This window comes from Hylobates moloch, unplaced genomic scaffold (assembly GCF_009828535.3).
Source record: "Hylobates moloch isolate HMO894 unplaced genomic scaffold, HMol_V3 SCAFFOLD_1, whole genome shotgun sequence".
In the NCBI taxonomy this organism is placed as follows: domain Eukaryota; kingdom Metazoa; phylum Chordata; class Mammalia; order Primates; family Hylobatidae; genus Hylobates; species Hylobates moloch.
The window spans coordinates 85,896,424-85,905,354 of NW_026652276.1; the positions used below are offsets into that span (position 1 = coordinate 85,896,424).

Sequence of the window (8,931 nt, forward strand, 5' to 3'; positions counted from 1 at the left end):
GTTCAATAAAACAGTCTTCTAATCAGCCCAGGGGCATTCTGTAAGCTGAGATAGGGAAAGAGGAAAAAGACTAAAGGAAGAACATTTTAAGGTGATAAAAACCCAAAAAGTAAAGTGAATGGGCTGGTAAGAAATTGCGAGTGGTTTTGATACAGGATGGAGTGAAAACACTTTGTGAAAGAATAGGCTTTACACAGCTTTTGGAATAATAAAAATGGTAGGACTTCATGCATTACTATAAGCAGGGGTCTTTAGGATATGAAATATTATGAAGACTCAGAAGTGGGAGTATACAGCCTAAATAAAGGACACACTGAATAAATTTGCTTGGGGGAACGTAAGGATGAAGCGGCCAGGCCAAATCAGTGAAGAACAGAGATTTTCCGTCTTGTGGACAGTTGTATTTCCAGAAGGTAGCATGGAGAACTCACAATAGTAGCATATAGCAGGCACTCAACACTTTTTAATAAAAGAAGGCATAGCCACCTTTAATAAAATTAGAAGCTAATATTGTATTAGACATGCCTACTACTTGTTGCCTTTCCTGTCCATAGTCCATGCTGAATGCATGGTAGACCACATGACAAGGGACCTGACACATCACGTTTGAGGCACCAATTTATAGGCTGACAAGGGACCTATGATATCATCTGGTGCAAAAACACATTTTTTATTCTTCCATAAGTTATTAGGGTACAGATATTTGGTTACATGAGTAAGTTCTTTAGTGGTGATTTGTGAGATCCTGGTGCACCCATCACCTGAGCAGTATACACTGCACCATATTTGTAGTCCTTTATCCCTCACCCCGCTCCTACTCTTCCTCCCAAGTCCCCAAAGTCCATTGTATCATTCTTATACCTTTGTGTCCTCATAGCTTAGCTTCCACATATCAGTGAGAACCTGTGATGTTTGGTTTTCCATTCCTGAGTTACTTCACTTAGAATAATAGTCTCTAATCTCATCCAGGTCACTGCAAATGCTGTTAATTCATTCCTTTTTATGGCTGAGTAGTATTCCATCATATCTGTATAGATATATAGATATATAGATATCACAGTTTCTTTATCCACTCACTGATTGATGTGCATTTGGGTTGGTTCCATGATTTTGCAACTGTGAGTTGTGCTGCTATAAACATGTTTGTGCAAGTATCTTTTTTGAGTAATGACTTCTTTTCCTCTGGGTAGATACCCAGTAGTGGGATTGCTGGATCAAATGGTAGTTCTTTAGTTCTTCAAGGAATCTCCTCACTGATTTCTGTAATAGCTGTACTAGTTTACATTCCCACCAGCAGTGTAGAAGTGTTCCTTGATCACTGTATCCACACCAGCATCTGTTTTTTTATTTTTTGATTATGGCCATTCTTACAGGAGTAAGGTGGTACCACATTGTGTTTTTGCTTTGCATTTCCCTAATCATTAGTGATTTTAAGCATTTTTTCATATGTTTGTTGGACATGTGTACATCTTCTTTTGAGAATTGTCTATTCACGTTCTTAGCCCACTTTTTGATGGGATTGTTTATTTTTTTCTTACTGATTTGTTTGAGTTTGTTGTAGATTCTGGATATTAGTCCTTTGTCAGATGTATACATTGTAAAGATTTTCTCCCACTCTGTGGGTTGTCTATTTACTCTGCTGACTGTTCGTTTTGCTGTGCAGAAGCTCTTTCATTTAATGAGGTCCCAGGTGTTTATCTTTGTTTTTATTGCATTTGCTTTTGGGTTCTTGGTCATGAAATCCTTGCCTAAGCCAACCTCTAGAAGAGTGTTTCTGATGTTATCTTCCAGAATTTTTATAGTTTCAGGTCTCAGGTTTAAGTCCTTAATCCATCTTGAGTTGATTTTTGTGGAAGGTGGAAGATAAGGATCCAGTTTCATTCTCCTACATGTGGCTAGCCAACTGTCTCAGCACCATTTGTTGAAAAGGGTGTCATTCTCCCACTTTATGTTTTCGTTTGCTTTGTCCAAGATCAGTTGGTTGTAAGTACTGGGCTTATTTCTGGTTCTCTATTCTGTTCCATCAGTCTGTGTGCCTATTTTTATACCAGTACCATGCTGTTTTGGTGACTATGGCCTTATAGTATAGTTTGAAATCAGTTAGCATGATGCCTCCAGATTTGTTCTTTTTGCTTAGTCTTGCTTTGGCTATGTGGGCTCTTTTTTGGTTCCATATGAATTTTAGAATTGCTTTATCTAATTCTGTAAAGAATGATGATGGTATTTTGATGGGGATTGCATTGAATTTGTAGATTGCTTTTGGCAGTGTGGTCATTTTCACAATATTGATTCTACCCATCCATGGTCATGGGATGTGTTTCCATTTGTTTGTGTCGTCTATGATTTCTTTTAGCAGTGTTTTGTAGTTTTCCTTGTAGAGGCCTTCCAACTCCTAGGTTACGTATATTCCTAAGTATTTTACTTTTTTTTGCAGCTATTGTAACAGGGGTTGAATTCTTGATTTGATTCTCCATTTGGTTGCTGTTGGTGTATAGAAGAGCTACTGATTTGCGTACACTAATCGTGCATCTGGAAACTTTGCTGAATTCTTTTATCAATTTTAGGAGCTTTCTGGAGGAGTCTTTAGGGTTTTCAAGGTAAATGATCATATCATCAGCAAACGTGACAGCTTAACTTCCTCTTTACCAATTTGGATGCCCTTGATTTCTTTTTCTTTTTCCGTTTATTTTTTTTGGTTTGTTTGTTTGTTTGTTTGTTTGTTTTGAGACAGAGTTTTGCTTTTGTTACCCAGGCTGGTGCGCAATGGCGCGATCTCGGCTCACTGCAACCTCTGCCTACTGGGTTCAAGCAATTCTACTGCCTTAGCCTTCTGAGTGGCTGGGATTATAGGCATGCGCCACCATGCCCAGCTAATTTTTGTATTTTTGGCAGGGATAGAGTTTCACCATGTTGGTCAGGCTGGTCTCGAACTCCTGACCTCAAGTGATCCGCTAACCTCGGCTTCCCAAAGTTCTGACAGGTATGAGTAACCGCACCCAGACTATTGGATGCCCTTTATTTCTCTTTCTTGTCTGATTTGTGCAAAAACTTTGATCAAAACTTAGATGAATTCGGTCAGAGCATCCCAGCACTTTGGGAGGCCAAGGCCAGCAGATTACCTGAGGTCAGGAGCTGAAGACCAGCCTGGCCAACATAACAAAACCCCATCTCTATTAAAAATACAAAAATTAGCCGGGTGTGGTGGTGCACATCTGTAATCCCAGCTACTCAGGAGGCTGAGGCAGGAGAATTGCTTGATCCCAGGTGGCAGAGGTTGCAGTGAGCCAAGACCATGCCACTGCACCTCAGCCTAGGTGACAGAGCAAGATTCCATCTCAAAAAAAAAAAATACTTAGCTGAATTGATCCAAATGGATTCTATTCTTGGAGGATTTGAAAAAGGGACCTTGAGAAACTCAGTTCCTTAGCAGTGAAACTTGTTGCATTAAAGCTATGATAAAGAAAAGGACAAAGTAGAAAATGCAGTGATTTGAGATTCTGGGCCAGCAGAGGAAGCCAGTGTGTTGAAAGAGAAGAATGGAGTTGATTTGCTGGAAGGAACAGCGAAGAAGAAGGCTGGCATCCCTAGAGATAGGAAGTAGACTATCCCAGTTCTACCTTATCTGAAGCCTACCTCTACCTCTTTCCCTGGTCTCTGATTTTATGAGAGTTCAGCAAGCTTACATGACATTCTGATTGTTACACCAAAAGAACTTTGACCAGAGCAACCATGTAATAGCACCATCATAAACTAATGGCCTAAGAAGACAAATAAAATTAGTAACCTTCCCCCTACTTCCTGCTACTAAACAGTGCACAGGATTTAGGAACTCTAAAGAATGTGGTCATTTTCAGAAATAAAAGTAATGGTGTATTCTTTCATACGGCTATGCTCTGACCCACCACTAAATCACGCAGACCCATTTCACCTGCCTCTGGCAAAATAGTCTCTTTTCTTTCACAACCAGGTATGGATTTTTTTTTCTGTTTTATTACATTATTGCAAGCAATGCTGCCTGCCAAACCGCATACTCTTAAATTGAAATTGCTTCTAGGCAAGTACTGGATTATCTGTGACAGTAAATCAGTCAATATGCTTGGCCTAGGTACCACAGCAGTTAAATACACGTCTTTGGCTTCAGGAGGGGAAACCTTCCTTCAAATACCCAGTTCAGCTTCTAATAAGGCCTTTTGAAAAGGTTTTTATTTAAATAGTATTTTAAATCACCGAGAAGTTTATTGTGAGGTTTGATATGAGATATAAAGGCCTGAAAAGATAATAGGCAACAGTTCTGAATTAAACACTGAATGCATAACAAGTAAAAGCAAAATATTTAAAGTTATTTTAACATTTAAATTATTCCACAAGAAAAAACTTTTGAGAGTCATGAAATGTCTGGCCAGTGCTCACTATATATGAATTGAATGCTCTAGCTGTGTATACTGCAAGCAGGAAATAATGCCTAACACAACAGCATATTGGAGAGTAGACTCAGTGTTTTCGGTGTGCACTGGTGGATGGATTTCTTTATCTCCTCTGGGAGGGATAAGATCCAAAGGTTAGAACAGGCTCAAATAAATTCAGTTCAGTATGTGTGGTCTCTTCTGAATTATTCCAAAGCCTTACTGTCTAGCTTCAACCCTGTTCCCCTACTTCATGTTATCTCAATTATATATCTATGAAAAATTGGAGAAAATAGTATTCGTTTATTTGTAAAGACATTAGAGATTCTGGACATTAGAGGATGCCTGAAGCACAAAAGTACAGAGAATATAAAGATAATCATTTCTATAGATCACCTATTGTTATGTTTGTCTTGTCACTCATAGCTTTCCATATCTTCACATGTACCACATATTTTCAAGAAATAAAGAAGAAAGATATATACGTTGATATTCTTGTTTATATATTCCCCCCACATATCTTAAACATAACTTGCTATCTTATATTTATATTATCTTTATATCTAAAAATCAAAGAGCTCCTCAGGGATGATTTTATACAGTGTGGCTAAAATGTAGAAATGGAGTCAAGGACGCTGAAACACTTGGAAATTAGGTAAATAATGACAGATTATTCACAGCAGTGCCTATTATACAGTAAAAAATAAGAAGTAAATTTATGTATTAGACTTGCTAAAATGTGACCAACAAGACTCTTGCCAGGTGTCCTAATGAAAGTGATATTGTCTTTAAACCCTGCATGGCAATCACTGATACGCCTCCATGATATCCAGGGAAGACAGGACAGCCTGGAAGTCCAACCACTTCCTTAAGCGCATCCAACTTTTAGATGATTAACCAAAATGCCTCATTGTGGAAGTGACAATGTGGGTTCCAAGCAGATACAAATCCACATATACTTCTGACGGAAGTCTGTGGAGCTGATGGACAAGAACACTATAATTCACAAGGCCATCTGAGGCCAACCAGAAAACAACTCAGCTCTGGAGAAACTGTTGCCTTATATCTGAGGGAATGTGGGCTTTGTGCTCACTAAGGAGGTCTTCACTGAGATTAGGGACATACTGCTGGCCAATAGGTGTCAGCTGATGTCTGTGCAGGTGCCATTGCCCCACCTGAAGTCACTGTACTGGCCCAGAACACTAGTCTGGGGCCCAAGAAGTCATTTTTCTTCCAGGCTTTAGGCATCACCACTAAAATCTCCAGGGTCACTATTGGAATCCTCAGTGATGTACAGCTGATGAGGACTGGAGACAAATTGGAAGCCAAGACACACTGCTGAACATGCTGAACACTGCCCACCTCTTCTCCGTTGGACTGATCATCAAGCAGGTGTTTGACAACAGCAGCATCTACAACCCTTAAAGTCCTTGCCATCACAGAAGAAACTGCATTCTCACTTCCTGGAGGGTGTCCACAATGTTGCCAGTGTTTGCAGATTGATTACCCAATTAGATGGGAATTCTCTGAGGATTAAAATAAAAACTCAGCATAGTATATCATCTAAAGCAGACAAACCATTAACTACTTGGTGAATAAGGGCACTAACATTTTTCGTGGGGGTGGTAGCACTAGAGACATGGGCAAAGAACCTACCTTCTTTAAATGGATTCCAGGACTAATCTTTACTTTGAGGCAAAGGAAGTGTCAGATATTTTAGATATAATTAAAGATGTCTCTGGTTTTGACTAATCTTGATTATTCTCTTCTTTCAGTTTAACTTTAATTTGCTTTTCTTTTTCCAGTGTCTTATAATTCCAGTGAAAGTTCATGTTATTGATTTCAAATTCTTATTTTTTAATGTAGACGTTTAATATATGTTATAAATTTCCCTTAAACATTGCTTTAGCTATATTCCACAAGTTTTGATAAGCTGCTTTTTTCATTTTCATTCATATCAAACTGTTTGCTAATTTCTCTTGTAACTACTTTGACCCATTGGCTGCTTAGAAATGTGCTATTTAATTTTCAAGTTATTTGTAGATTTCCTGGATTTTCTTTTGTTATTGACTTATAATTTTCATTGTGGTTTGAGAACACGCTTTGTATTATCTAAATTCCTTTCCATTTATTGAGGCCTGTTTTATGACCTAACATGTAGTTTATCCTGGAGAATTCTCCATGTACACTTGAGAAAAATGCGTATTTTGCTGTTGTTTAGTGGAGTGTTCTATAGTTGTCTGTTAAGACTATAGTTGTTTAAGACTTTTATTTCCTTATCGATCCTTTGCCTAGATGTTTTATCTATCAATGAATTTATTGTTGAATTATTTATTTTTCCCCTCAAGTCTGTAAGTTTTTGCTTCATGTATTTTGGGGCTCTGTTGTTAGGTCCATATATGTTTATAATTATTATATTTTGGGTAGATTGATTCTTATATAATTTTAAATGTTGTCTCTAGTAATAATTTTTGCTTGAAATCTGTTGTGACCATTGACATTCCAGCTTTTTTTGGTTAGTGTTTGCATAATATATTTTTTCCATCCTTTTATTTCAACCTATTTGTATCTTCAGATCTAAAGATTGTCTTCTGTAGATAGATAGTATGTAGAGAGATCATGTTGGGTTTTTAATCCATCCTGCAATCTCTGCCTTTTGTTTGGAATGTGTAATCTATTTACCTTTAGTACAATTACTAATAATGTGGAATATGTATCTGCCATTTTGCTATTTGCTTTTGACATGTCTCATTTTTTTTTTGTTACTTTACTCTTCCATTACAGCCTTCTTTTTTGTTAAGGAGATATTTTCTATTGTATTATTTTAATTCTATTGTTTATTTTACTAAAATTTAAAATTGTATTCCCTTAATGGTGGCCCTGGGGATTACAATAATCATCTTCATTTATAAGAACATAGTTTCATTTTATACTAACTTAATTTCAATAGTATACAAAACCTTTGCACATGTAGTATACAGCTTTATATTCTCCTTCCTTCTTTTTGCTGTTGTCATACAAATTACATCTTTATATTTTTGCACCAATCAATGCAGATTTAAGTATTACCTTATCCAGTTTTTAAATAAAATCAGTTAGAAAAAACATGCACAAAAAATACATTAATACTATCTTTTATATTTGCCTGTGCAGTTTATTTTTGCCAGTGCCCTTTATGCCCTCATGTTGATTCTAGTTTTTATCTGTACTAATTTTTTTTGTTTTGTTTGTTTTTATCTAATTTTTTTTGTTTGTTTGTTTGCCTAAAGGATTGATTCCCTTTAGTATTTTTTCAAGGGCAAGTATGGCAAGTATGTTAGTGATGAGTTCTTTGTTTTTGTTAATCTGGCAATGTCTTCATTTCTCCTCCAATTCTGAAGGAGACTTTTGCTAAATACAGAATTCTGGTGTACAGTCTTTTTTCTTTCAGTACTTTCAATATGTCAGTCCAGTGGTTTGGCCTCCACTGTTTTTCATGAGAAATTAGCTGTGAATCCCACTAAGTATTCCTTGTAGGAGATGAGTTTCTTCTTTCTTGCTGCTTTAAAGATTCTTTGTTTTCCAGTTTTGAAAGTTTGCATATGATATGTCTCAATGTGGAGCTCTTTGAGTTCTTTCTACTTGGGGTTCATTGAGCTTCTTGGATATGTAGATTATAATGAAAGCATAATCTACATTTTGTTACAGCTTTTACAACCAAAATTTGAAACTTCCTTTTAAAAACTGGGAAGGTTTTGGCTAAATTTTTCAAATATTCATTCTGCCCCTGTCTCTTTCTCCTCACTTTCGTGAACTCACACTATACATAGTTGGTATACTTTGTGGTATTTTGCAGGTTTTTGAGGATCTGTTTAATTTCTCTCCATTCTTTTATCTTTCTTATTTTCAAACTAAATAATCTCAGTTGGCCTCTGTTACATTCACTGACTCTTACTTTTGCTAGCTCAAGTCTGCTATTGAGCCCCTCTAGTGAATTTTTTATTTCCGTTATTCTACTTTTCAAATCCAAAATTCATTTTTATTTTTTTTTCTGGTAACTTCTTTCTTTCTTTATATTCTGTTTGATGAGACATCATTCTCATATTTTCCTTTATTATTTTAGATGTTATTTTCTTTAGTTCTTTGAGTATACTTAAAATAATTGACAAAATTTTTGACCAATAAATCCAGTGTCTGGGCTTTCTCAAGGACAGTTTCTATTAATTGGTTTTTTTCCTGTGTGTGAGCCATAGTTTACTGTGTCCTTGCATGTTTTGTAATTTTGTGTCAAAAACTGGACATTTTATAATGTGGCATCTCTTAAAATGAGATTTTCTCTCTCTTTAGTGTATATTATTGCTACTGTTTATTACTGTTGTTTGTTTAGTGACTTTACTGGAGTAATTCTGTAACATCTATAAGTTTTATTGCGGCAAGATTCAAGCTTTTTCCTCCTTGGACATATAACCCTTGATTACTACAAACCTTTGTTTAATTTCCAAAGTTCTGAAAAAGTTGGTTTTTGATAATTTTACCAATTTTTTGTTGC

The 8,931-nt window shown here is 36.4% G+C and overlaps 1 pseudogene; it reads left to right on the plus strand.

Moving 5' to 3' along the window:
• Positions 1 to 5,225: 5,225 nt before the first annotated feature.
• LOC116810208 (large ribosomal subunit protein uL10-like) lies at positions 5,226 to 5,998 on the plus strand (annotated as a pseudogene).
• The last annotated feature ends 2,933 nt before the right edge of the window (positions 5,999 to 8,931 follow it).